General features: G+C 45.1%; 20 non-coding genes and 1 pseudogene across 20 annotated transcripts; all 21 read left to right on the top strand.

Moving 5' to 3' along the window:
* The first annotated feature begins 78 nt into the window (after window positions 1-78).
* LOC141210711 (U2 spliceosomal RNA) lies at window positions 79-269 on the top strand. Its single transcript, XR_012280831.1, has one exon. It is a non-coding gene; the product is annotated as a U2 spliceosomal RNA (small nuclear RNA).
* Window positions 270-1,393: 1,124 nt separating this feature from the next.
* Window positions 1,394-1,584, top strand: LOC141208730 (U2 spliceosomal RNA). The gene has a single exon (XR_012278947.1). It is a non-coding gene; the product is annotated as a U2 spliceosomal RNA (small nuclear RNA).
* A 1,118-nt stretch (window positions 1,585-2,702) lies between these two features.
* LOC141210312 (U2 spliceosomal RNA) lies at window positions 2,703-2,893 on the top strand. Its single transcript, XR_012280484.1, has one exon. It is a non-coding gene; the product is annotated as a U2 spliceosomal RNA (small nuclear RNA).
* A 1,120-nt stretch (window positions 2,894-4,013) lies between these two features.
* Window positions 4,014-4,204, top strand: LOC141208729 (U2 spliceosomal RNA). Its single transcript, XR_012278946.1, has one exon. It is a non-coding gene; the product is annotated as a U2 spliceosomal RNA (small nuclear RNA).
* Window positions 4,205-5,325: 1,121 nt separating this feature from the next.
* On the top strand, window positions 5,326-5,516 carry LOC141208728 (U2 spliceosomal RNA). Its single transcript, XR_012278945.1, has one exon. It is a non-coding gene; the product is annotated as a U2 spliceosomal RNA (small nuclear RNA).
* A 1,119-nt stretch (window positions 5,517-6,635) lies between these two features.
* LOC141208727 (U2 spliceosomal RNA) lies at window positions 6,636-6,826 on the top strand. The gene has a single exon (XR_012278944.1). It is a non-coding gene; the product is annotated as a U2 spliceosomal RNA (small nuclear RNA).
* Window positions 6,827-7,947: 1,121 nt separating this feature from the next.
* On the top strand, window positions 7,948-8,138 carry LOC141208726 (U2 spliceosomal RNA). The gene has a single exon (XR_012278943.1). It is a non-coding gene; the product is annotated as a U2 spliceosomal RNA (small nuclear RNA).
* Window positions 8,139-9,259: 1,121 nt separating this feature from the next.
* On the top strand, window positions 9,260-9,450 carry LOC141209821 (U2 spliceosomal RNA). The gene has a single exon (XR_012280011.1). It is a non-coding gene; the product is annotated as a U2 spliceosomal RNA (small nuclear RNA).
* Window positions 9,451-10,571: 1,121 nt separating this feature from the next.
* LOC141208725 (U2 spliceosomal RNA) lies at window positions 10,572-10,762 on the top strand. The gene has a single exon (XR_012278942.1). It is a non-coding gene; the product is annotated as a U2 spliceosomal RNA (small nuclear RNA).
* Window positions 10,763-11,883: 1,121 nt separating this feature from the next.
* Window positions 11,884-12,074, top strand: LOC141209820 (U2 spliceosomal RNA). Its single transcript, XR_012280010.1, has one exon. It is a non-coding gene; the product is annotated as a U2 spliceosomal RNA (small nuclear RNA).
* Window positions 12,075-13,197: 1,123 nt separating this feature from the next.
* LOC141210195 (U2 spliceosomal RNA) lies at window positions 13,198-13,388 on the top strand. Its single transcript, XR_012280371.1, has one exon. It is a non-coding gene; the product is annotated as a U2 spliceosomal RNA (small nuclear RNA).
* Window positions 13,389-14,511: 1,123 nt separating this feature from the next.
* LOC141210506 (U2 spliceosomal RNA) lies at window positions 14,512-14,686 on the top strand (annotated as a pseudogene).
* Window positions 14,687-15,806: 1,120 nt separating this feature from the next.
* On the top strand, window positions 15,807-15,997 carry LOC141210366 (U2 spliceosomal RNA). The gene has a single exon (XR_012280538.1). It is a non-coding gene; the product is annotated as a U2 spliceosomal RNA (small nuclear RNA).
* A 1,120-nt stretch (window positions 15,998-17,117) lies between these two features.
* On the top strand, window positions 17,118-17,308 carry LOC141210365 (U2 spliceosomal RNA). The gene has a single exon (XR_012280537.1). It is a non-coding gene; the product is annotated as a U2 spliceosomal RNA (small nuclear RNA).
* Window positions 17,309-18,429: 1,121 nt separating this feature from the next.
* LOC141208724 (U2 spliceosomal RNA) lies at window positions 18,430-18,620 on the top strand. The gene has a single exon (XR_012278941.1). It is a non-coding gene; the product is annotated as a U2 spliceosomal RNA (small nuclear RNA).
* Window positions 18,621-19,743: 1,123 nt separating this feature from the next.
* On the top strand, window positions 19,744-19,934 carry LOC141210429 (U2 spliceosomal RNA). The gene has a single exon (XR_012280597.1). It is a non-coding gene; the product is annotated as a U2 spliceosomal RNA (small nuclear RNA).
* Window positions 19,935-21,055: 1,121 nt separating this feature from the next.
* LOC141208723 (U2 spliceosomal RNA) lies at window positions 21,056-21,246 on the top strand. The gene has a single exon (XR_012278940.1). It is a non-coding gene; the product is annotated as a U2 spliceosomal RNA (small nuclear RNA).
* Window positions 21,247-22,368: 1,122 nt separating this feature from the next.
* LOC141208722 (U2 spliceosomal RNA) lies at window positions 22,369-22,559 on the top strand. The gene has a single exon (XR_012278939.1). It is a non-coding gene; the product is annotated as a U2 spliceosomal RNA (small nuclear RNA).
* Window positions 22,560-23,679: 1,120 nt separating this feature from the next.
* On the top strand, window positions 23,680-23,870 carry LOC141208721 (U2 spliceosomal RNA). The gene has a single exon (XR_012278938.1). It is a non-coding gene; the product is annotated as a U2 spliceosomal RNA (small nuclear RNA).
* Window positions 23,871-24,990: 1,120 nt separating this feature from the next.
* On the top strand, window positions 24,991-25,181 carry LOC141210038 (U2 spliceosomal RNA). The gene has a single exon (XR_012280218.1). It is a non-coding gene; the product is annotated as a U2 spliceosomal RNA (small nuclear RNA).
* Window positions 25,182-26,301: 1,120 nt separating this feature from the next.
* LOC141208719 (U2 spliceosomal RNA) lies at window positions 26,302-26,492 on the top strand. The gene has a single exon (XR_012278936.1). It is a non-coding gene; the product is annotated as a U2 spliceosomal RNA (small nuclear RNA).
* Window positions 26,493-26,595: the final 103 nt, after the last annotated feature.

Here is a 26,595-nt window from a genome sequence, read left to right as displayed (position 1 = left end):
GGAGTCCAGGTGGCCATCTCCACAAATGGACTTTTCAGAATCCTTGGGTGGCACCGTAGTCGGAAACCAATTCTGGTTATCGCTTCTCGGCCTTTTGGCTAAGATCAAGTGTAGTATCTGTTCTTATCAGTTTAATATCTGATACGTCCCCTATCTGGGGACCATATATTAAATGGATTTTTAGAACAGGGAGATGGAAAAAGAGCTTGCTCTGTCCACTCCACGCATTGACCTGGTATTGCAGTATCTCCAGGAACGGTGCACCCCTTCTTTAATGCAGTTTCTAAAATCAGAAAGAATTGAATTCAATGCTTTTTGTTCATTTTGCTTGTTTGTCGGATTTTGGGATGGACTCTTTGGCTTTGCTTTTCTTCTCCTCATTGGATTTTTCATGTTAAAAGTTGCAGAAGCCAGATGACAAGCTCATTTTGGTTCAACTTCAGCAACTGTGCATTGCATTGCCATGTAATGTAATGTAATGCAATGCTATCTATCTAGCTCTCCCTCTATACTTCCTTTTGGATAAACAGACATATTAGGCAAGCATTTTGGAGCTTTCACCTAAATAACTACAGGTGGTGAGATAAGCTGCACAATATAATTGACCTTTCAGTATATTGTTGCACACACACCATCTATTTAGCAAATGCCCTTGTTATCAACAGCAGCCTTTTAAACTCACCTGAGCTAACAGGTATGTGAGCTGGTTACTCTGCTGCGCTTAAAATTTCTTTTTTGGTTTGCTACAATGCCTTTTCTGAAACGTTGTCTCCCTCTGCTGGAACACTGACTTCTTTCATTTAATGCCTGCAGACTATAAAAGAGAAACCAACCCAAAAAGTTTGGTTGATTAGTCTGTGGCATTCTTTTAAACTGTTGCTTATGGCGGTCTCTGTGAGCTTCTCAGTGACATTCAGCCATCCAGGTATCCCGCCTGCAGTAGACGGAATGTGGCAATGGAACGCTGGCTGCGCGTGTCATAATAGGCTCTGAGCCTTTATATACCTGCGCACAGCAGCAGCCACCTTCAGTCTGCTGCTGGACAGCCAGCAGCAGCAGCAGCAGGAGAGGTAATTACTCAGCAACCCTCCTGCTAAGGGTAGACAGCTGCTCGTTCCACCCCCCCCCCCCCCGCCTTAATTGGTTCTCCTCCCTTCCAACGGTGTTGAGGCGGGTGGGAACAGCCGGGGGTTGAGGGTACTGTGCTAAAAGAGGTGGAGTTATGCAGATCTAAAACGCGTGGATTGCAGCAGCAGCAAGCCGAAAAGTGCAGGCATGTGAGGGATCTAGAGGTTGACAGCATGTCTTCTTAACGGGAGCCCAGGTGGCCATCTCCACAAATGGACTTTTCAGAATCCTTGGGTGGCACCGTAGTCGGAAACCAATTCTGGTTATCGCTTCTCGGCCTTTTGGCTAAGATCAAGTGTAGTATCTGTTCTTATCAGTTTAATATCTGATACGTCCCCTATCTGGGGACCATATATTAAATGGATTTTTAGAACAGGGAGATGGAAAAAGAGCTTGCTCTGTCCACTCCACGCATTGACCTGGTATTGCAGTATCTCCAGGACCGGTGCACCCCTTCTTTAATGCAGTTTCTAAAATCAGAAAGAATTGAATTCAATGCTTTTTGTTCATTTTGCTTGTTTGTCGGATTTTGGGATGGACTCTTTGGCTTTGCTTTTCTTCTCCTCATTGGATTTTTCATGTTAAAAGTTGCAGAAGCCAGATGACAAGCTCATTTTGGTTCAACTTCAGCAACTGTGCATTGCATTGCCATGTAATGTAATGTAATGCAATGCTATCTATCTAGCTCTCCCTCTATACTTCCTTTTGGATAAACAGACATATTAGGCAAGCATTTTGGAGCTTTCACCTAAATAACTACAGGTGGTGAGATAAGCTGCACAATATAATTGACCTTTCAGTATATTGTTGCACACACACCATCTATTTAGCAAATGCCCTTGTTATCAACAGCAGCCTTTTAAACTCACGTGAGCTAACAGGTATGTGAGCTGGTTACTCTGCTGCGCTTAAAATTTCTTTTTTGGTTTGCTACAATGCCTTTTCTGAAACGTTGTCTCCCTCTGCTGGAACACTGACTTCTTTCATTTAATGCCTGCAGACTATAAAAGAGAAACCAACCCAAAAAGTTTGGTTGATTAGTCTGTGGCATTCTTTTAAACTGTTGCTTATGGCGGTCTCTGTGAGCTTCTCAGTGACATTCAGCCATCCAGGTATCCCGCCTGCAGTAGACGGAATGTGGCAATGGAACGCTGGCTGCGCGTGTCATAATAGGCTCTGAGCCTTTATATACCTGCGCACAGCAGCAGCCACCTTCAGTCTGCTGCTGGACAGCCAGCAGCAGCAGCAGGAGAGGTAATTAATCAGCAACCCTCCTGCTAAGGGTAGACAGCTGCTCGTTCCACCCCCCCCCCCGCCTTAATTGGTTCTCCTCCCTTCCAATGGTGTTGAGGCGGGTGGGAACAGCCGGGGGTTGAGGGTACTGTGCTAAAAGAGGTGGAGTTATGCAGATCTAAAACGCGTGGATTGCAGCAGCAGCAAGCCGAAAAGTGCAGGCATGTGAGGGATCTAGAGGTTGACAGCATGTCTTCTTAACGGGAGTCCAGGTGGCCATCTCCACAAATGGACTTTTCAGAATCCTTGGGTGGCACCGTAGTCGGAAACCAATTCTGGTTATCGCTTCTCGGCCTTTTGGCTAAGATCAAGTGTAGTATCTGTTCTTATCAGTTTAATATCTGATACGTCCCCTATCTGGGGACCATATATTAAATGGATTTTTAGAACAGGGAGATGGAAAAAGAGCTTGCTCTGTCCACTCCACGCATTGACCTGGTATTGCAGTATCTCCAGGACCGCTGCACCCCTTCTTTAATGCAGTTTCTAAAATCAGAAAGAATTGAATTCAATGCTTTTTGTTCATTTTGCTTGTTTGTCGGATTTTGGGATGGACTCTTTGGCTTTGCTTTTCTTCTCCTCATTGGATTTTTCATGTTAAAAGTTGCAGAAGCCAGATGACAAGCTCATTTTGGTTCAACTTCAGCAACTGTGCATTGCATTGCCATGTAATGTAATGTAATGCAATGCTATCTATCTAGCTCTCCCTCTATACTTCCTTTTGGATAAACAGACATATTAGGCAAGCATTTTGGAGCTTTCACCTAAATAACTACAGGTGGTGAGATAAGCTGCACAATATAATTGACCTTTCAGTATATTGTTGCACACACACCATCTATTTAGCAAATGCCCTTGTTATCAACAGCAGCCTTTTAAACTCACCTGAGCTAACAGGTATGTGAGCTGGTTACTCTGCTGCGCTTAAAATTTCTTTTTTGGTTTGCTACAATGCCTTTTCTGAAACGTTGTCTCCCTCTGCTGGAACACTGACTTCTTTCATTTAATGCCTGCAGACTATAAAAGAGAAACCAACCCAAAAAGTTTGGTTGATTAGTCTGTGGCATTCTTTTAAACTGTTGCTTATGGCGGTCTCTGTGAGCTTCTCAGTGACATTCAGCCATCCAGGTATCCCGCCTGCAGTAGACGGAATGTGGCAATGGAACGCTGGCTGCGCGTGTCATAATAGGCTCTGAGCCTTTATATACCTGCGCACAGCAGCAGCCACCTTCAGTCTGCTGCTGGACAGCCAGCAGCAGCAGCAGCAGGAGAGGTAATTAATCAGCAACCCTCCTGCTAAGGGTAGACAGCTGCTCGTTCCACACCCCCCCCGCCTTAATTGCTTCTCCTCCCTTCCAACGGTGTTGAGGCGGGTGGGAACAGCCGGGGGTTGAGGGTACTGTGCTAAAAGAGGTGGAGTTATGCAGATCTAAAACGCGTGGATTGCAGCAGCAGCAAGCCGAAAAGTGCAGGCATGTGAGGGATCTAGAGGTTGACAGCATGTCTTCTTAACGGGAGTCCAGGTGGCCATCTCCACAAATGGACTTTTCAGAATCCTTGGGTGGCACCGTAGTCGGAAACCAATTCTGGTTATCGCTTCTCGGCCTTTTGGCTAAGATCAAGTGTAGTATCTGTTCTTATCAGTTTAATATCTGATACGTCCCCTATCTGGGGACCATATATTAAATGGATTTTTAGAACAGGGAGATGGAAAAAGAGCTTGCTCTGTCCACTCCACGCATTGACCTGGTATTGCAGTATCTCCAGGACCGGTGCACCCCTTCTTTAATGCAGTTTCTAAAATCAGAAAGAATTGAATTCAATGCTTTTTGTTCATTTTGCTTGTTTGTCAGATTTTGGGATGGACTCTTTGGCTTTGCTTTTCTTCTCCTCATTGGATTTTTCATGTTAAAAGTTGCAGAAGCCAGATGACAAGCTCATTTTGGTTCAACTTCAGCAACTGTGCATTGCATTGCCATGTAATGTAATGTAATGCAATGCTATCTATCTAGCTCTCCCTCTATACTTCCTTTTGGATAAACAGACATATTAGGCAAGCATTTTGGAGCTTTCACCTAAATAACTACAGGTGGTGAGATAAGCTGCACAATATAATTGACCTTTCAGTATATTGTTGCACACACACCATCTATTTAGCAAATGCCCTTGTTATCAACAGCAGCCTTTTAAACTCACCTGAGCTAACAGGTATGTGAGCTGGTTACTCTGCTGCGCTTAAAATTTCTTTTTTGGTTTGCTACAATGCCTTTTCTGAAACGTTGTCTCCCTCTGCTGGAACACTGACTTCTTTCATTTAATGCCTGCAGACTATAAAAGAGAAACCAACCCAAAAAGTTTGGTTGATTAGTCTGTGGCATTCTTTTAAACTGTTGCTTATGGCGGTCTCTGTGAGCTTCTCAGTGACATTCAGCCATCCAGGTATCCCGCCTGCAGTAGACGGAATGTGGCAATGGAACGCTGGCTGCGCGTGTCATAATAGGCTCTGAGCCTTTATATACCTGCGCACAGCAGCAGCCACCTTCAGTCTGCTGCTGGACAGCCAGCAGCAGCAGCAGCAGGAGAGGTAATTAATCAGCAACCCTCCTGCTAAGGGTAGACAGCTGCTCGTTCCACCCCCCCCCCCGCCTTAATTGGTTCTCCTCCCTTCCAACGGTGTTGAGGCGGGTGGGAACAGCCGGGGGTTGAGGGTACTGTGCTAAAAGAGGTGGAGTTATGCAGATCTAAAACGCGTGGATTGCAGCAGCAGCAAGCCGAAAAGTGCAGGCATGTGAGGGATCTAGAGGTTGACAGCATGTCTTCTTAACGGGAGTCCAGGTGGCCATCTCCACAAATGGACTTTTCAGAATCCTTGGGTGGCACCGTAGTCGGAAACCAATTCTGGTTATCGCTTCTCGGCCTTTTGGCTAAGATCAAGTGTAGTATCTGTTCTTATCAGTTTAATATCTGATACGTCCCCTATCTGGGGACCATATATTAAATGGATTTTTAGAACAGGGAGATGGAAAAAGAGCTTGCTCTGTCCACTCCACGCATTGACCTGGTATTGCAGTATCTCCAGGACCGGTGCACCCCTTCTTTAATGCAGTTTCTAAAATCAGAAAGAATTGAATTCAATGCTTTTTGTTCATTTTGCTTGTTTGTCGGATTTTGGGATGGACTCTTTGGCTTTGCTTTTCTTCTCCTCATTGGATTTTTCATGTTAAAAGTTGCAGAAGCCAGATGACAAGCTCATTTTGGTTCAACTTCAGCAACTGTGCATTGCATTGCCATGTAATGTAATGTAATGCAATGCTATCTATCTAGCTCTCCCTCTATACTTCCTTTTGGATAAACAGACATATTAGGCAAGCATTTTGGAGCTTTCACCTAAATAACTACAGGTGGTGAGATAAGCTGCACAATATAATTGACCTTTCAGTATATTGTTGCACACACACCATCTATTTAGCAAATGCCCTTGTTATCAACAGCAGCCTTTTAAACTCACCTGAGCTAACAGGTATGTGAGCTGGTTACTCTGCTGCGCTTAAAATTTCTTTTTTGGTTTGCTACAATGCCTTTTCTGAAACGTTGTCTCCCTCTGCTGGAACACTGACTTCTTTCATTTAATGCCTGCAGACTATAAAAGAGAAACCAACCCAAAAAGTTTGGTTGATTAGTCTGTGGCATTCTTTTAAACTGTTGCTTATGGCGGTCTCTGTGAGCTTCTCAGTGACATTCAGCCATCCAGGTATCCCGCCTGCAGTAGACGGAATGTGGCAATGGAACGCTGGCTGCGCGTGTCATAATAGGCTCTGAGCCTTTATATACCTGCGCACAGCAGCAGCCACCTTCAGTCTGCTGCTGGACAGCCAGCAGCAGCAGCAGCAGGAGAGGTAATTAATCAGCAGCCCTCCTGCTAAGGGTAGACAGCTGCTCGTTCCACCCCCCCCCCGCCTTAATTGGTTCTCCTCCCTTCCAACGGTGTGAGGCGGGTGGGAACAGCCGGGGGTTGAGGGTACTGTGCTAAAAGAGGTGGAGTTATGCAGATCTAAAACGCGTGGATTGCAGCAGCAGCAAGCCGAAAAGTGCAGGCATGTGAGGGATCTAGAGGTTGACAGCATGTCTTCTTAACGGGAGTCCAGGTGGCCATCTCCACAAATGGACTTTTCAGAATCCTTGGGTGGCACCGTAGTCGGAAACCAATTCTGGTTATCGCTTCTCGGCCTTTTGGCTAAGATCAAGTGTAGTATCTGTTCTTATCAGTTTAATATCTGATACGTCCCCTATCTGGGGACCATATATTAAATGGATTTTTAGAACAGGGAGATGGAAAAAGAGCTTGCTCTGTCCACTCCACGCATTGACCTGGTATTGCAGTATCTCCAGGACCGGTGCACCCCTTCTTTAATGCAGTTTCTAAAATCAGAAAGAATTGAATTCAATGCTTTTTGTTCATTTTGCTTGTTTGTCGGATTTTGGGATGGACTCTTTGGCTTTGCTTTTCTTCTCCTCATTGGATTTTTCATGTTAAAAGTTGCAGAAGCCAGATGACAAGCTCATTTTGGTTCAACTTCAGCAACTGTGCATTGCATTGCCATGTAATGTAATGTAATGCAATGCTATCTATCTAGCTCTCCCTCTATACTTCCTTTTGGATAAACAGACATATTAGGCAAGCATTTTGGAGCTTTCACCTAAATAACTACAGGTGGTGAGATAAGCTGCACAATATAATTGACCTTTCAGTATATTGTTGCACACACACCATCTATTTAGCAAATGCCCTTGTTATCAACAGCAGCCTTTTAAACTCACCTGAGCTAACAGGTATGTGAGCTGGTTACTCTGCTGCGCTTAAAATTTCTTTTTTGGTTTGCTACAATGCCTTTTCTGAAACGTTGTCTCCCTCTGCTGGAACACTGACTTCTTTCATTTAATGCCTGCAGACTATAAAAGAGAAACCAACCCAAAAAGTTTGGTTGATTAGTCTGTGGCATTCTTTTAAACTGTTGCTTATGGCGGTCTCTGTGAGCTTCTCAGTGACATTCAGCCATCCAGGTATCCCGCCTGCAGTAGACGGAATGTGGCAATGGAACGCTGGCTGCGCGTGTCATAATAGGCTCTGAGCCTTTATATACCTGCGCACAGCAGCAGCCACCTTCAGTCTGCTGCTGGACAGCCAGCAGCAGCAGCAGCAGGAGAGGTAATTAATCAGCAACCCTCCTGCTAAGGGTAGACAGCTGCTCGTTCCACCCCCCCCCCCGCCTTAATTGGTTCTCCTCCCTTCCAACGGTGTTGAGGCAGGTGGGAACAGCCGGGGGTTGAGGGTACTGTGCTAAAAGAGGTGGAGTTATGCAGATCTAAAACGCGTGGATTGCAGCAGCAGCAAGCCGAAAAGTGCAGGCATGTGAGGGATCTAGAGGTTGACAGCATGTCTTCTTAACGGGAGTCCAGGTGGCCATCTCCACAAATGGACTTTTCAGAATCCTTGGGTGGCACCGTAGTCGGAAACCAATTCTGGTTATCGCTTCTCGGCCTTTTGGCTAAGATCAAGTGTAGTATCTGTTCTTATCAGTTTAATATCTGATACGTCCCCTATCTGGGGACCATATATTAAATGGATTTTTAGAACAGGGAGATGGAAAAAGAGCTTGCTCTGTCCACTCCACGCATTGACCTGGTATTGCAGTATCTCCAGGACCGGTGCACCCCTTCTTTAATGCAGTTTCTAAAATCAGAAAGAATTGAATTCAATGCTTTTTGTTCATTTTGCTTGTTTGTCGGATTTTGGGATGGACTCTTTGGCTTTGCTTTTCTTCTCCTCATTGGATTTTTCATGTTAAAAGTTGCAGAAGCCAGATGACAAGCTCATTTTGGTTCAACTTCAGCAACTGTGCATTGCATTGCCATGTAATGTAATGTAATGCAATGCTATCTATCTAGCTCTCCCTCTATACTTCCTTTTGGATAAACAGACATATTAGGCAAGCATTTTGGAGCTTTCACCTAAATAACTACAGGTGGTGAGATAAGCTGCACAATATAATTGACCTTTCAGTATATTGTTGCACACACACCATCTATTTAGCAAATGCCCTTGTTATCAACAGCAGCCTTTTAAACTCACCTGAGCTAACAGGTATGTGAGCTGGTTACTCTGCTGCGCTTAAAATTTCTTTTTTGGTTTGCTACAATGCCTTTTCTGAAACGTTGTCTCCCTCTGCTGGAACACTGACTTCTTTCATTTAATGCCTGCAGACTATAAAAGAGAAACCAACCCAAAAAGTTTGGTTGATTAGTCTGTGGCATTCTTTTAAACTGTTGCTTATGGCGGTCTCTGTGAGCTTCTCAGTGACATTCAGCCATCCAGGTATCCCGCCTGCAGTAGACGGAATGTGGCAATGGAACGCTGGCTGCGCGTGTCATAATAGGCTCTGAGCCTTTATATACCTGCGCACAGCAGCAGCCACCTTCAGTCTGCTGCTGGACAGCCAGCAGCAGCAGCAGCAGGAGAGGTAATTAATCAGCAACCCTCCTGCTAAGGGTAGACAGCTGCTCGTTCCACCCCCCCCCCCGCCTTAATTGGTTCTCCTCCCTTCCAACGGTGTTGAGGCGGGTGGGAACAGCCGGGGGTTGAGGGTACTGTGCTAAAAGAGGTGGAGTTATGCAGATCTAAAACGCGTGGATTGCAGCAGCAGCAAGCCGAAAAGTGCAGGCATGTGAGGGATCTAGAGGTTGACAGCATGTCTTCTTAACGGGAGTCCAGGTGGCCATCTCCACAAATGGACTTTTCAGAATCCTTGGGTGGCACCGTAGTCGGAAACCAATTCTGGTTATCGCTTCTCGGCCTTTTGGCTAAGATCAAGTGTAGTATCTGTTCTTATCAGTTTAATATCTGATACGTCCCCTATCTGGGGACCATATATTAAATGGATTTTTAGAATAGGGAGATGGAAAAAGAGCTTGCTCTGTCCACTCCACGCATTGACCTGGTATTGCAGTATCTCCAGGACCGGTGCACCCCTTCTTTAATGCAGTTTCTAAAATCAGAAAGAATTGAATTCAATGCTTTTTGTTCATTTTGCTTGTTTGTCGGATTTTGGGATGGACTCTTTGGCTTTGCTTTTCTTCTCCTCATTGGATTTTTCATGTTAAAAGTTGCAGAAGCCAGATGACAAGCTCATTTTGGTTCAACTTCAGCAACTGTGCATTGCATTGCCATGTAATGTAATGTAATGCAATGCTATCTATCTAGCTCTCCCTCTATACTTCCTTTTGGATAAACAGACATATTAGGCAAGCATTTTGGAGCTTTCACCTAAATAACTACAGGTGGTGAGATAAGCTGCACAATATAATTGACCTTTCAGTATATTGTTGCACACACACCATCTATTTAGCAAATGCCCTTGTTATCAACAGCAGCCTTTTAAACTCACCTGAGCTAACAGGTATGTGAGCTGGTTACTCTGCTGCGCTTAAAATTTCTTTTTTGGTTTGCTACAATGCCTTTTCTGAAACGTTGTCTCCCTCTGCGGGAACACTGACTTCTTTCATTTAATGCCTGCAGACTATAAAAGAGAAACCAACCCAAAAAGTTTGGTTGATTAGTCTGTGGCATTCTTTTAAACTGTTGCTTATGGCGGTCTCTGTGAGCTTCTCAGTGACATTCAGCCATCCAGGTATCCCGCCTGCAGTAGACGGAATGTGGCAATGGAACGCTGGCTGCGCGTGTCATAATAGGCTCTGAGCCTTTATATACCTGCGCACAGCAGCAGCCACCTTCAGTCTGCTGCTGGACAGCCAGCAGCAGCAGCAGCAGGAGAGGTAATTAATCAGCAACCCTCCTGCTAAGGGTAGACAGCTGCTCGTTCCACCCCCCCCCCCGCCTTAATTGGTTCTCCTCCCTTCCAACGGTGTTGAGGCGGGTGGGAACAGCCGGGGGTTGAGGGTACTGTGCTAAAAGAGGTGGAGTTATGCAGATCTAAAACGCGTGGATTGCAGCAGCAGCAAGCCGAAAAGTGCAGGCATGTGAGGGATCTAGAGGTTGACAGCATGTCTTCTTAACGGGAGTCCAGGTGGCCATCTCCACAAATGGACTTTTCAGAATCCTTGGGTGGCACCGTAGTCGGAAACCAATTCTGGTTATCGCTTCTCGGCCTTTTGGCTAAGATCAAGTGTAGTATCTGTTCTTATCAGTTTAATATCTGATACGTCCCCTATCTGGGGACCATATATTAAATGGATTTTTAGAACAGGGAGATGGAAAAAGAGCTTGCTCTGTCCACTCCACGCATTGACCTGGTATTGCAGTATCTCCAGGACCGGTGCACCCCTTCTTTAATGCAGTTTCTAAAATCAGAAAGAATTGAATTCAATGCTTTTTGTTCATTTTGCTTGTTTGTCGGATTTTGGGATGGACTCTTTGGCTTTGCTTTTCTTCTCCTTATTGGATTTTTCATGTTAAAAGTTGCAGAAGCCAGATGACAAGCTCATTTTGGTTCAACTTCAGCAACTGTGCATTGCATTGCCATGTAATGTAATGTAATGCAATGCTATCTATCTAGCTCTCCCTCTATACTTCCTTTTGGATAAACAGACATATTAGGCAAGCATTTTGGAGCTTTCACCTAAATAACTACAGGTGGTGAGATAAGCTGCACAATATAATTGACCTTTCAGTATATTGTTGCACACACACCATCTATTTAGCAAATGCCCTTGTTATCAACAGCAGCCTTTTAAACTCACCTGAGCTAACAGGTATGTGAGCTGGTTACTCTGCTGCGCTTAAAATTTCTTTTTTGGTTTGCTACAATGCCTTTTCTGAAACGTTGTCTCCCTCTGCTGGAACACTGACTTCTTTCATTTAATGCCTGCAGACTATAAAAGAGAAACCAACCCAAAAAGTTTGGTTGATTAGTCTGTGGCATTCTTTTAAACTGTTGCTTATGGCGGTCTCTGTGAGCTTCTCAGTGACATTCAGCCATCCAGGTATCCCGCCTGCAGTAGACGGAATGTGGCAATGGAACGCTGGCTGCGCGTGTCATAATAGGCTCTGAGCCTTTATATACCTGCGCACAGCAGCAGCCACCTTCAGTCTGCTGCTGGACAGCCAGCAGCAGCAGCAGCAGGAGAGGTAATTAATCAGCAACCCTCCTGCTAAGGGTAGACAGCTGCTCGTTCCACCCCCCCCCCCGCCTTAATTGGTTCTCCTCCCTTCCAACGGTGTTGAGGCGGGTGGGAACAGCCGGGGGTTGAGGGTACTGTGCTAAAAGAGGTGGAGTTATGCAGATCTAAAACGCGTGGATTGCAGCAGCAGCAAGCCGAAAAGTGCAGGCATGTGAGGGATCTAGAGGTTGACAGCATGTCTTCTTAACGGGAGTCCAGGTGGCCATCTCCACAAATGGACTTTTCAGAATCCTTGGGTGGCACCGTAGTCGGAAACCAATTCTGGTTATCGCTTCTCGGCCTTTTGGCTAAGATCAAGTGTAGTATCTGTTCTTATCAGTTTAATATCTGATACGTCCCCTATCTGGGGACCATATATTAAATGGATTTTTAGAATAGGGAGATGGAAAAAGAGCTTGCTCTGTCCACTCCACGCATTGACCTGGTATTGCAGTATCTCCAGGACCGGTGCACCCCTTCTTTAATGCAGTTTCTAAAATCAGAAAGAATTGAATTCAATGCTTTTTGTTCATTTTGCTTGTTTGTCGGATTTTGGGATGGACTCTTTGGCTTTGCTTTTCTTCTCCTCATTGGATTTTTCATGTTAAAAGTTGCAGAAGCCAGATGACAAGCTCATTTTGGTTCAACTTCAGCAACTGTGCATTGCATTGCCATGTAATGTAATGTAATGCAATGCTATCTATCTAGCTCTCCCTCTATACTTCCTTTTGGATAAACAGACATATTAGGCAAGCATTTTGGAGCTTTCACCTAAATAACTACAGGTGGTGAGATAAGCTGCACAATATAATTGACCTTTCAGTATATTGTTGCACACACACCATCTATTTAGCAAATGCCCTTGTTATCAACAGCAGCCTTTTAAACTCACCTGAGCTAACAGGTATGTGAGCTGGTTACTCTGCTGCGCTTAAAATTTCTTTTTTGGTTTGCTACAATGCCTTTTCTGAAACGTTGTCTCCCTCTGCTGGAACACTGACTTCTTTCATTTAATGCCTGCAGACTATAAAAGAGAAACCAACCCAAAAAGTTTGGTTGATTAGTCTGTGGCATTCTTTTAAACTGTTGCTTATGGCGGTCTCTGTGAGCTTCTCAGTGACATTCAGCCATCCAGGTATCCCGCCTGCAGTAGACGGAATGTGGCAATGGAACGCTGGCTGCGCGTGTCATAATAGGCTCTGAGCCTTTATATACCTGCGCACAGCAGCAGCCACCTTCAGTCTGCTGCTGGACAGCCAGCAGCAGCAGCAGCAGGAGAGGTAATTAATCAGCAACCCTCCTGCTAAGGGTAGACAGCTGCTCGTTCCACCCCCCCCCCCCCGCCTTAATTGGTTCTCCTCCCTTCCAACGGTGTTGAGGCGGGTGGGAACAGCCGGGGGTTGAGGGTACTGTGCTAAAAGAGGTGGAGTTATGCAGATCTAAAACGCGTGGATTGCAGCAGCAGCAAGCCGAAAAGTGCAGGCATGTGAGGGATCTAGAGGTTGACAGCATGTCTTCTTAACGGGAGTCCAGGTGGCCATCTCCACAAATGGACTTTTCAGAATCCTTGGGTGGCACCATAGTCGGAAACCAATTCTGGTTATCGCTTCTCGGCCTTTTGGCTAAGATCAAGTGTAGTATCTGTTCTTATCAGTTTAATATCTGATACGTCCCCTATCTGGGGACCATATATTAAATGGATTTTTAGAACAGGGAGATGGAAAAAGAGCTTGCTCTGTGCACTCCACGCATTGACCTGGTATTGCAGTATCTCCAGGACCGGTGCACCCCTTCTTTAATGCAGTTTCTAAAATCAGAAAGAATTGAATTCAATGCTTTTTGTTCATTTTGCTTGTTTGTCGGATTTTGGGATGGACTCTTTGGCTTTGCTTTTCTTCTCCTCATTGGATTTTTCATGTTAAAAGTTGCAGAAGCCAGATGACAAGCTCATTTTGGTTCAACTTCAGCAACTGTGCATTGCATTGCCATGTAATGTAATGTAATGCAATGCTATCTATCTAGCTCTCCCTCTATACTTCCTTTTGGATAAACAGACATATTAGGCAAGCATTTTGGAGCTTTCACCTAAATAACTACAGGTGGTGAGATAAGCTGCACAATATAATTGACCTTTCAGTATATTGTTGCACACACACCATCTATTTAGCAAATGCCCTTGTTATCAACAGCAGCCTTTTAAACTCACCTGAGCTAACAGGTATGTGAGCTGGTTACTCTGCTGCGCTTAAAATTTCTTTTTTGGTTTGCTACAATGCCTTTTCTGAAACGTTGTCTCCCTCTGCTGGAACACTGACTTCTTTCATTTAATGCCTGCAGACTATAAAAGAGAAACCAACCCAAAAAGTTTGGTTGATTAGTCTGTGGCATTCTTTTAAACTGTTGCTTATGGCGGTCTCTGTGAGCTTCTCAGTGACATTCAGCCATCCAGGTATCCCGCTTGCAGTAGACGGAATGTGGCAATGGAACGCTGGCTGCGCGTGTCATAATAGGCTCTGAGCCTTTATATACCTGCGCACAGCAGCAGCCACCTTCAGTCTGCTGCTGGACAGCCAGCAGCAGCAGCAGCAGGAGAGGTAATTAATCAGCAACCCTCCTGCTAAGGGTAGACAGCTGCTCGTTCCACCCCCCCCCCCCCGCCTTAATTGGTTCTCCTCCCTTCCGACGGTGTTGAGGCGGGTGGGAACAGCCGGGGGTTGAGGGTACTGTGCTAAAAGAGGTGGAGTTATGCAGATCTAAAACGCGTGGATTGCAGCAGCAGCAAGACGAAAAGTGCAGGCATGTGAGGGATCTAGAGGTTGACAGCATGTCTTCTTAACGGGAGTCCAGGTGGCCATCTCCACAAATGGACTTTTCAGAATCCTTGGGTGGCACCGTAGTCGGAAACCAATTCTGGTTATCGCTTCTCGGCCTTTTGGCTAAGATCAAGTGTAGTATCTGTTCTTATCAGTTTAATATCTGATACGTCCCCTATCTGGGGACCATATATTAAATGGATTTTTAGAAGAGCTTGCTCTGTCCACTCCACGCATTGACCTGGTATTGCAGTATCTCCAGGACCGGTGCACCCCTTCTTTAATGCAGTTTCTAAAATCAGAAAGAATTGAATTCAATGCTTTTTGTTCATTTTGCTTGTTTGTCGGATTTTGGGATGGACTCTTTGGCTTTGCTTTTCTTCTCCTCATTGGATTTTTCATGTTAAAAGTTGCAGAAGCCAGATGACAAGCTCATTTTGGTTCAACTTCAGCAACTGTGCATTGCATTGCCATGTAATGTAATGTAATGCAATGCTATCTATCTAGCTCTCCCTCTATACTTCCTTTTGGATAAACAGACATATTAGGCAAGCATTTTGGAGCTTTCACCTAAATAACTACAGGTGGTGAGATAAGCTGCACAATATAATTGACCTTTCAGTATATTGTTGCACACACACCATCTATTTAGCAAATGCCCTTGTTATCAACAGCAGCCTTTTAAACTCACCTGAGCTAACAGGTATGTGAGCTGGTTACTCTGCTGCGCTTAAAATTTCTTTTTTGGTTTGCTACAATGCCTTTTCTGAAACGTTGTCTCCCTCTGCTGGAACACTGACTTCTTTCATTTAATGCCTGCAGACTATAAAAGAGAAACCAACCCAAAAAGTTTGGATGATTAGTCTGTGGCATTCTTTTAAACTGTTGCTTATGGCGGTCTCTGTGAGCTTCTCAGTGACATTCAGCCATCCAGGTATCCCGCCTGCAGTAGACGGAATGTGGCAATGGAACACTGGCTGCGCGTGTCATAATAGGCTCTGAGCCTTTATATACCTGCGCACAGCAGCAGCCACCTTCAGTCTGCTGCTGGACAGCCAGCAGCAGCAGCAGCAGGAGAGGTAATTAATCAGCAACCCTCCTGCTAAGGGTAGACAGCTGCTCGTTCCACCCCCCCCCCGCCTTAATTGGTTCTCCTCCCTTCCAACGGTGTTGAGGCGGGTGGGAACAGCCAGGGGTTGAGGGTACTGTGCTAAAAGAGGTGGAGTTATGCAGATCTAAAACGCGTGGATTGCAGCAGCAGCAAGCCGAAAAGTGCAGGCATGTGAGGGATCTAGAGGTTGACAGCATGTCTTCTTAACGGGAGTCCAGGTGGCCATCTCCACAAATGGACTTTTCAGAATCCTTGGGTGGCACCGTAGTCGGAAACCAATTCTGGTTATCGCTTCTCAGCCTTTTGGCTAAGATCAAGGGTAGTATCTGTTCTTATCAGTTTAATATCTGATACGTCCCCTATCTGGGGACCATATATTAAATGGATTTTTAGAACAGGGAGATGGAAAAAGAGCTTGCTCTGTCCACTCCACGCATTGACCTGGTATTGCAGTATCTCCAGGACCGGTGCACCCCTTCTTTAATGCAGTTTCTAAAATCAGAAAGAATTGAATTCAATGCTTTTTGTTCATTTTGCTTGTTTGTCGGATTTTGGGATGGACTCTTTGGCTTTGCTTTTCTTCTCCTCATTGGATTTTTCATGTTAAAAGTTGCAGAAGCCAGATGACAAGCTCATTTTGGTTCAACTTCAGCAACTGTGCATTGCATTGCCATGTAATGTAATGTAATGCAATGCTATCTATCTAGCTCTCCCTCTATACTTCCTTTTGGATAAACAGACATATTAGGCAAGCATTTTGGAGCTTTCACCTAAATAACTACAGGTGGTGAGATAAGCTGCACAATATAATTGACCTTTCAGTATATTGTTGCACACACACCATCTATTTAGCAAATGCCCTTGTTATCAACAGCAGCCTTTTAAACTCACCTGAGCTAACAGGTATGTGAGCTGGTTACTCTGCTGCGCTTAAAATTTCTTTTTTGGTTTGCTACAATGCCTTTTCTGAAACGTTGTCTCCCTCTGCTGGAACACTGACTTCTTTCATTTAATGCCTGCAGACTATAAAAGAGAAACCAACCCAAAAAGTTTGGATGATTAGTCTGTGGCATTCTTTTAAACTGTTGCTTATGGCGGTCTCTGTGAGCTTCTCAGTGACATTCAGCCATCCAGGTATCCCGCCTGCAGTAGACGGAATGTGGCAATGGAACACTGGCTGCGCGTGTCATAATAGGCTCTGAGCCTTTATATACCTGCGCACAGCAGCAGCCACCTTCAGTCTGCTGCTGGACAGCCAGCAGCAGCAGCAGCAGGAGAGGTAATTAATCAGCAACCCTCCTGCTAAGGGTAGACAGCTGCTCGTTCCACCCCCCCCCCGCCTTAATTGGTTCTCCTCCCTTCCAACGGTGTTGAGGCGGGTGGGAACAGCCAGGGGTTGAGGGTACTGTGCTAAAAGAGGTGGAGTTATGCAGATCTAAAACGCGTGGATTGCAGCAGCAGCAAGCCGAAAAGTGCAGGCATGTGAGGGATCTAGAGGTTGACAGCATGTCTTCTTAACGGGAGTCCAGGTGGCCATCTCCACAAATGGACTTTTCAGAATCCTTGGGTGGCACCGTAGTCGGAAACCAATTCTGGTTATCGCTTCTCAGCCTTTTGGCTAAGATCAAGGGTAGTATCTGTTCTTATCAGTTTAATATCTGATACGTCCCCTATCTGGGGACCATATATTAAATGGATTTTTAGAACAGGGAGATGGAAAAAGAGCTTGCTCTGTCCACTCCACGCATTGACCTGGTATTGCAGTATCTCCAGGACCGGTGCACCCCTTCTTTAATGCAGTTTCTAAAATCAGAAAGAATTGAATTCAATGCTTTTTGTTCATTTTGCTTGTTTGTCGGATTTTGGGATGGACTCTTTGGCTTTGCTTTTCTTCTCCTCATTGGATTTTTCATGTTAAAAGTTGCAGAAGCCAGATGACAAGCTCATTTTGGTTCAACTTCAGCAACTGTGCATTGCATTGCCATGTAATGTAATGTAATGCAATGCTATCTATCTAGCTCTCCCTCTATACTTCCTTTTGGATAAACAGACATATTAGGCAAGCATTTTGGAGCTTTCACCTAAATAACTACAGGTGGTGAGATAAGCTGCACAATATAATTGACCTTTCAGTATATTGTTGCACACACACCATCTATTTAGCAAATGCCCTTGTTATCAACAGCAGCCTTTTAAACTCACCTGAGCTAACAGGTATGTGAGCTGGTTACTCTGCTGCGCTTAAAATTTCTTTTTTGGTTTGCTACAATGCCTTTTCTGAAACGTTGTCTCCCTCTGCTGGAACACTGACTTCTTTCATTTAATGCCTGCAGACTATAAAAGAGAAACCAACCCAAAAAGTTTGGTTGATTAGTCTGTGGCATTCTTTTAAACTGTTGCTTATGGCGGTCTCTGTGAGCTTCTCAGTGACATTCAGCCATCCAGGTATCCCGCCTGCAGTAGACGGAATGTGGCAATGGAACGCTGGCTGCGCGTGTCATAATAGGCTCTGAGCCTTTATATACCTGCGCACAGCAGCAGCCACCTTCAGTCTGCTGCTGGACAGCCAGCAGCAGCAGCAGCAGGAGAGGTAATTAATCAGCAACCCTCCTGCTAAGGGTAGACAGCTGCTCGTTCCACCCCCCCCCCCGCCTTAATTGGTTCTCCTCCCTTCCAACGGTGTTGAGGCGGGTGGGAACAGCTGGGGGTTGAGGGTACTGTGCTAAAAGAGGTGGAGTTATGCAGATCTAAAACGCGTGGATTGCAGCAGCAGCAAGCCGAAAAGTGCAGGCATGTGAGGGATCTAGAGGTTGACAGCATGTCTTCTTAACGGGAGTCCAGGTGGCCATCTCCACAAATGGACTTTTCAGAATCCTTGGGTGGCACCGTAGTCGGAAACCAATTCTGGTTATCGCTTCTCGGCCTTTTGGCTAAGATCAAGTGTAGTATCTGTTCTTATCAGTTTAATATCTGATACGTCCCCTATCTGGGGACCATATATTAAATGGATTTTTAGAACAGGGAGATGGAAAAAGAGCTTGCTCTGTCCACTCCACGCATTGACCTGGTATTGCAGTATCTCCAGGACCGGTGCACCCCTTCTTTAATGCAGTTTCTAAAATCAGAAAGAATTGAATTCAATGCTTTTTGTTCATTTTGCTTGTTTGTCGGATTTTGGGATGGACTCTTTGGCTTTGCTTTTCTTCTCCTCATTGGATTTTTCATGTTAAAAGTTGCAGAAGCCAGATGACAAGCTCATTTTGGTTCAACTTCAGCAACTGTGCATTGCATTGCCATGTAATGTAATGTAATGCAATGCTATCTATCTAGCTCTCCCTCTATACTTCCTTTTGGATAAACAGACATATTAGGCAAGCATTTTGGAGCTTTCACCTAAATAACTACAGGTGGTGAGATAAGCTGCACAATATAATTGACCTTTCAGTATATTGTTGCACACACACCATCTATTTAGCAAATGCCCTTGTTATCAACAGCAGCCTTTTAAACTCACCTGAGCTAACAGGTAAGTGAGCTGGTTACTCTGCTGCGCTTAAAATTTCTTTTTTGGTTTGCTACAATGCCTTTTCTGAAACGTTGTCTCCCTCTGCTGGAACACTGACTTCTTTCATTTAATGCCTGCAGACTATAAAAGAGAAACCAACCCAAAAAGTTTGGTTGATTAGTCTGTGGCATTCTTTTAAACTGTTGCTTATGGCGGTCTCTGTGAGCTTCTCAGTGACATTCAGCCATCCAGGTATCCCGCCTGCAGTAGACGGAATGTGGCAATGGAACGCTGGCTGCGCGTGTCATAATAGGCTCTGAGCCTTTATATACCTGCGCACAGCAGCAGCCACCTTCAGTCTGCTGCTGGACAGCCAGCAGCAGCAGCAGCAGGAGAGGTAATTAATCAGCAACCCTCCTGCTAAGGGTAGACAGCTGCTCGTTCCACCCCCCCCCCCCCGCCTTAATTGGTTCTCCTCCCTTCCAACGGTGTTGAGGCGGGTGGGAACAGCCGGGGGTTGAGGGTACTGTGCTAAAAGAGGTGGAGTTATGCAGATCTAAAACGCGTGGATTGCAGCAGCAGCAAGCCGAAAAGTGCAGGCATGTGAGGGATCTAGAGGTTGACAGCATGTCTTCTTAACGGGAGTCCAGGTGGCCATCTCCACAAATGGACTTTTCAGAATCCTTGGGTGGCACCGTAGTCGGAAACCAATTCTGGTTATCGCTTCTCGGCCTTTTGGCTAAGATCAAGAGTAGTATCTGTTCTTATCAGTTTAATATCTGATACGTCCCCTATCTGGGGACCATATATTAAATGGATTTTTAGAACAGGGAGATGGAAAAAGAGCTTGCTCTGTCCACTCCACGCATTGACCTGGTATTGCGGTATCTCCAGGACCGGTGCACCCCTTCTTTAATGCAGTTTCTAAAATCAGAAAGAATTGAATTCAATGCTTTTTGTTCATTTTGCTTGTTTGTCGGATTTTGGGATGGACTCTTTGGCTTTGCTTTTCTTCTCCTCATTGGATTTTTCATGTTAAAAGTTGCAGAAGCCAGATGACAAGCTCATTTTGGTTCAACTTCAGCAACTGTGCATTGCATTGCCATGTAATGTAATGTAATGCAATGCTATCTATCTAGCTCTCCCTCTATACTTCCTTTTGGATAAACAGACATATTAGGCAAGCATTTTGGAGCTTTCACCTAAATAACTACAGGTGGTGAGATAAGCTGCACAATATAATTGACCTTTCAGTATATCGTTGCACACACACCATCTATTTAGCAAATGCCCTTGTTATCAACAGCAGCCTTTTAAACTCACCTGAGCTAACAGGTATGTGAGCTGGTTACTCTGCTGCGCTTAAAATTTCTTTTTTGGTTTGCTACAATGCCTTTTCTGAAACGTTGTCTCCCTCTGCTGGAACACTGACTTCTTTCATTTAATGCCTGCAGACTATAAAAGAGAAACCAACCCAAAAAGTTTGGTTGATTAGTCTGTGGCATTCTTTTAAACTGTTGCTTATGGCGGTCTCTGTGAGCTTCTCAGTGACATTCAGCCATCCAGGTATCCCGCCTGCAGTAGACGGAATGTGGCAATGGAACGCTGGCTGCGCGTGTCATAATAGGCTCTGAGCCTTTATATACCTGCGCACAGCAGCAGCCACCTTCAGTCTGCTGCTGGACAGCCAGCAGCAGCAGCAGCAGGAGAGGTAATTAATCAGCAACCCTCCTGCTAAGGGTAGACAGCTGCTCGTTCCACCCCCCCCCCCGCCTTAATTGGTTCTCCTCCCTTCCAACGGTGTTGAGGCGGGTGGGAACAGCCGGGGGTTGAGGGTACTGTGCTAAAAGAGGTGGAGTTATGCAGATCTAAAACGCGTGGATTGCAGCAGCAGCAAGCCGAAAAGTGCAGGCATGTGAGGGATCTAGAGGTTGACAGCATGTCTTCTTAACGGGAGTCCAGGTGGCCATCTCCACAAATGGACTTTTCAGAATCCTTGGGTGGCACCGTAGTCGGAAACCAATTCTGGTTATCGCTTCTCGGCCTTTTGGCTAAGATCAAGTGTAGTATCTGTTCTTATCAGTTTAATATCTGATACGTCCCCTATCTGGGGACCATATATTAAATGGATTTTTAGAACAGGGAGATGGAAAAAGAGCTTGCTCTGTCCACTCCACGCATTGACCTGGTATTGCAGTATCTCCAGGACCGGTGCACCCCTTCTTTAATGCAGTTTCTAAAATCAGAAAGAATTGAATTCAATGCTTTTTGTTCATTTTGCTTGTTTGTCGGATTTTGGGATGGACTCTTTGGCTTTGCTTTTCTTCTCCTCATTGGATTTTTCATGTTAAAAGTTGCAGAAGCCAGATGACAAGCTCATTTTGGTTCAACTTCAGCAACTGTGCATTGCATTGCCATGTAATGTAATGTAATGCAATGCTATCTATCTAGCTCTCCCTCTATACTTCCTTTTGGATAAACAGACATATTAGGCAAGCATTTTGGAGCTTTCACCTAAATAACTACAGGTGGTGAGATAAGCTGCACAATATAATTGACCTTTCAGTATATTGTTGCACACACACCATCTATTTAGCAAATGCCCTTGTTACCAACAGCAGCCTTTTAAACTCACCTGAGCTAACAGGTATGTGAGCTGGTTACTCTGCTGCGCTTAAAATTTCTTTTTTGGTTTGCTACAATGCCTTTTCTGAAACGTTGTCTCCCTCTGCTGGAACACTGACTTCTTTCATTTAATGCCTGCAGACTATAAAAGAGAAACCAACCCAAAAAGTTTGGTTGATTAGTCTGTGGCATTCTTTTAAACTGTTGCTTATGGCGGTCTCTGTGAGCTTCTCAGTGACATTCAGCCATCCAGGTATCCCGCCTGCAGTAGACGGAATGTGGCAATGGAACGCTGGCTGCGCGTGTCATAATAGGCTCTGAGCCTTTATATACCTGCGCACAGCAGCAGCCACCTTCAGTCTGCTGCTGGACAGCCAGCAGCAGCAGCAGCAGGAGAGGTAATTAATCAGCAACCCTCCTGCTAAGGGTAGACAGCTGCTCGTTCCACCCCCCCCCCCCGCCTTAATTGGTTCTCCTCCCTTCCAACGGTGTTGAGGCGGGTGGGAACAGCCGGGGGTTGAGGGTACTATGCTAAAAGAGGTGGAGTTATGCAGATCTAAAACGCGTGGATTGCAGCAGCAGCAAGCCGAAAAGTGCAGGCATGTGAGGGATCTAGAGGTTGACAGCATGTCTTCTTAACGGGAGTCCAGGTGACCATCTCCACAAATGGACTTTTCAGAATCCTTGGGTGGCACCGTAGTCGGAAACCAATTCTGGTTATCGCTTCTCGGCCTTTTGGCTAAGATCAAGTGTAGTATCTGTTCTTATCAGTTTAATATCTGATACGTCCCCTATCTGGGGACCATATATTAAATGGATTTTTAGAACAGGGAGATGGAAAAAGAGCTTGCTCTGTCCACTCCACGCATTGACCTGGTATTGCAGTATCTCCAGGACCGGTGCACCCCTTCTTTAATGCAGTTTCTAAAATCAGAAAGAATTGAATTCAATGCTTTTTGTTCATTTTGCTTGTTTGTCGGATTTTGGGATGGACTCTTTGGCTTTGCTTTTCTTCTCCTCATTGGATTTTTCATGTTAAAAGTTGCAGAAGCCAGATGACAAGCTCATTTTGGTTCAACTTCAGCAACTGTGCATTGCATTGCCATGTAATGTAATGTAATGCAATGCTATCTATCTAGCTCTCCCTCTATACTTCCTTTTGGATAAACAGACATATTAGGCAAGCATTTTGGAGCTTTCACCTAAATAACTACAGGTGGTGAGATAAGCTGCACAATATAATTGACCTTTCAGTATATTGTTGCACATACACCATCTATTTAGCAAATGCCCTTGTTATCAACAGCAGCCTTTTAAACTCACCTGAGCTAACAGGTATGTGAGCTGGTTACTCTGCTGCGCTTAAAATTTCTTTTTTGGTTTGCTACAATGCCTTTTCTGAAACGTTGTCTCCCTCTGCTGGAACACTGACTTCTTTCATTTAATGCCTGCAGACTATAAAAGAGAAACCAACCCAAAAAGTTTGGTTGATTAGTCTGTGGCATTCTTTTAAACTGTTGCTTATGGCGGTCTCTGTGAGCTTCTCAGTGACATTCAGCCATCCAGGTATCCCGCCTGCAGTAGACGGAATGTGGCAATGGAACGCTGGCTGCGCGTGTCATAATAGGCTCTGAGCCTTTATATACCTGCGCACAGCAGCAGCCACCTTCAGTCTGCTGCTGGACAGCCAGCAGCAGCAGCAGCAGGAGAGGTAATTAATCAGCAACCCTCCTGCTAAGGGTAGACAGCTGCTCGTTCCACCCCCCCCCCGCCTTAATTGGTTCTCCTCCCTTCCAACGGTGTTGAGGCGGGTGGGAACAGCCGGGGGTTGAGGGTACTGTGCTAAAAGAGGTGGAGTTATGCAGATCTAAAACGCGTGGATTGCAGCAGCAGCAAGCCGAAAAGTGCAGGCATGTGAGGGATCTAGAGGTTGACAGCATGTCTTCTTAACGGGAGTCCAGGTGGCCATCTCCACAAATGGACTTTTCAGAATCCTTGGGTGGCACCGTAGTCGGAAACCAATTCTGGTTATCGCTTCTCGGCCTTTTGGCTAAGATCAAGTGTAGTATCTGTTCTTATCAGTTTAATATCTGATACGTCCCCTATCTGGGGACCATATATTAAATGGATTTTTAGAACAGGGAGATGGAAAAAGAGCTTGCTCTGTCCACTCCACGCATTGACCTGGTATTGCAGTATCTCCAGGACCGGTGCACCCCTTCTTTAATGCAGTTTCTAAAATCAGAAAGAATTGAATTCAATGCTTTTTGTTCATTTTGCTTGTTTGTCGGATTTTGGGATGGACTCTTTGGCTTTGCTTTTCTTCTCCTCATTGGATTTTTCATGTTAAAAGTTGCAGAAGCCAGATGACAAGCTCATTTTGGTTCAACTTCAGCAACTGTGCATTGCATTGCCATGTAATGTAATGTAATGCAATGCTATCTATCTAGCTCTCCCTCTATACTTCCTTTTGGATAAACAGACATATTAGGCAAGCATTTTGGAGCTTTCACCTAAATAACTACAGGTGGTGAGATAAGCTGCACAATATAATTGACCTTTCAGTATATTGTTGCACACACACCATCTATTTAGCAAATGCCCTTGTTATCAACAGCAGCCTTTTAAACTCACCTGAGCTAACAGGTATGTGAGCTGGTTACTCTGCTGCGCTTAAAATTTCTTTTTTGGTTTGCTACAATGCCTTTTCTGAAACGTTGTCTCCCTCTGCTGGAACACTGACTTCTTTCATTTAATGCCTGCAGACTATAAAAGAGAAACCAACCCAAAAAGTTTGGTTGATTAGTCTGTGGCATTCTTTTAAACTGTTGCTTATGGCGGTCTCTGTGAGTTCTCAGTGACATTCAGCCATCCAGGTATCCCGCCTGCAGTGGACGGAATGTGGCAATGGAACGCTGGCTGCGCGTGTCATAATAGGCTCTGAGCCTTTATATACCTGCGCACAGCAGCAGCCACCTTCAGTCTGCTGCTGGACAGCCAGCAGCAGCAGCAGCAGGAGAGGTAATTAATCAGCAACCCTCCTGCTAAGGGTAGACAGCTGCTCGTTCCACCCCCCCCCCCGCCTTAATTGGTTCTCCTCCCTTCCAACGGTGTTGAGGCGGGTGGGAACAGCCGGGGGTTGAGGGTACTGTGCTAAAAGAGGTGGAGTTATGCAGATCTAAAACGCGTGGATTGCAGCAGCAGCAAGCCGAAAAGTGCAGGCATGTGAGGGATCTAGAGGTTGACAGCATGTCTTCTTAACGGGAGTCCAGGTGGCCATCTCCACAAATGGACTTTTCAGAATCCTTGGGTGGCACCGTAGTCGGAAACCAATTCTGGTTATCGCTTCTCGGCCTTTTGGCTAAGATCAAGTGTAGTATCTGTTCTTATCAGTTTAATATCTGATACGTCCCCTATCTGGGGACCATATATTAAATGGATTTTTAGAACAGGGAGATGGAAAAAGAGCTTGCTCTGTCCACTCCACGCATTGATCTGGTATTGCAGTATCTCCAGGACCGGTGCACCCCTTCTTTAATGCAGTTTCTAAAATCAGAAAGAATTGAATTCAATGCTTTTTGTTCATTTTGCTTGTTTGTCGGATTTTGGGATGGACTCTTTGGCTTTGCTTTTCTTCTCCTCATTGGATTTTTCATGTTAAAAGTTGCAGAAGCCAGATGACAAGCTCATTTTGGTTCAACTTCAGCAACTGTGCATTGCATTGCCATGTAATGTAATGTAATGCAATGCTATCTATCTAGCTCTCCCTCTATACTTCCTTTTGGATAAACAGACATATTAGGCAAGCATTTTGGAGCTTTCACCTAAATAACTACAGGTGGTGAGATAAGCTGCACAATATAATTGACCTTTCAGTATATTGTTGCACACACACCATCTATTTAGCAAATGCCCTTGTTATCAACAGCAGCCTTTTAAACTCACCTGAGCTAACAGGTATGTGAGCTGGTTACTCTGCTGCGCTTAAAATTTCTTTTTTGGTTTGCTACAATGCCTTTTCTGAAACGTTGTCTCCCTCTGCTGGAACACTGACTTCTTTCATTTAATGCCTGCAGACTATAAAAGAGAAACCAACCCAAAAAGTTTGGTTGATTAGTCTGTGGCATTCTTTTAAACTGTTGCTTATGGCGGTCTCTGTGAGCTTCTCAGTGACATTCAGCCATCCAGGTATCCCGCCTGCAGTAGACGGAATGTGGCAATGGAACGCTGGCTGCGCGTGTCATAATAGGCTCTGAGCCTTTATATACCTGCGCACAGCAGCAGCCACCTTCAGTCTGCTGCTGGACAGCCAGCAGCAGCAGCAGCAGGAGAGGTAATTAATCAGCAACCCTCCTGCTAAGGGTAGACAGCTGCTCGTTCCACCCCCCCCCCGCCTTAATTGGTTCTCCTCCCTTCCAACGGTGTTGAGGCGGGTGGGAACAGCCGGGGGTTGAGGGTACTGTGCTAAAAGAGGTGGAGTTATGCAGATCTAAAACGCGTGGATTGCAGCAGCAGCAAGCCGAAAAGTGCAGGCATGTGAGGGATCTAGAGGTTGACAGCATGTCTTCTTAACGGGAGTCCAGGTGGCCATCTCCACAAATGGACTTTTCAGAATCCTTGGGTGGCACCGTAGTCGGAAACCAATTCTGGTTATCGCTTCTCGGCCTTTTGGCTAAGATCAAGTGTAGTATCTGTTCTTATCAGTTTAATATCTGATACGTCCCCTATCTGGGGACCATATATTAAATGGATTTTTAGAACAGGGAGATGGAAAAAGAGCTTGCTCTGTCCACTCCACGCATTGACCTGGTATTGCAGTATCTCCAGGACCGGTGCACCCCTTCTTTAATGCAGTTTCTAAAATCAGAAAGAATTGAATTCAATGCTTTTTGTTCATTTTGCTTGTTTGTCGGATTTTGGGATGGACTCTTTGGCTTTGCTTTTCT

The sequence above is a fragment of the Phyllobates terribilis genome, unplaced genomic scaffold, assembly GCF_046119375.1.
Source record: "Phyllobates terribilis strain yellow unplaced genomic scaffold, ASM4611937v1 Scaffold_169__1_contigs__length_4117513, whole genome shotgun sequence".
NCBI classification, from domain to species: domain Eukaryota; kingdom Metazoa; phylum Chordata; class Amphibia; order Anura; family Dendrobatidae; genus Phyllobates; species Phyllobates terribilis.
This window is presented reverse-complemented; position numbering and strand designations above follow the sequence as displayed.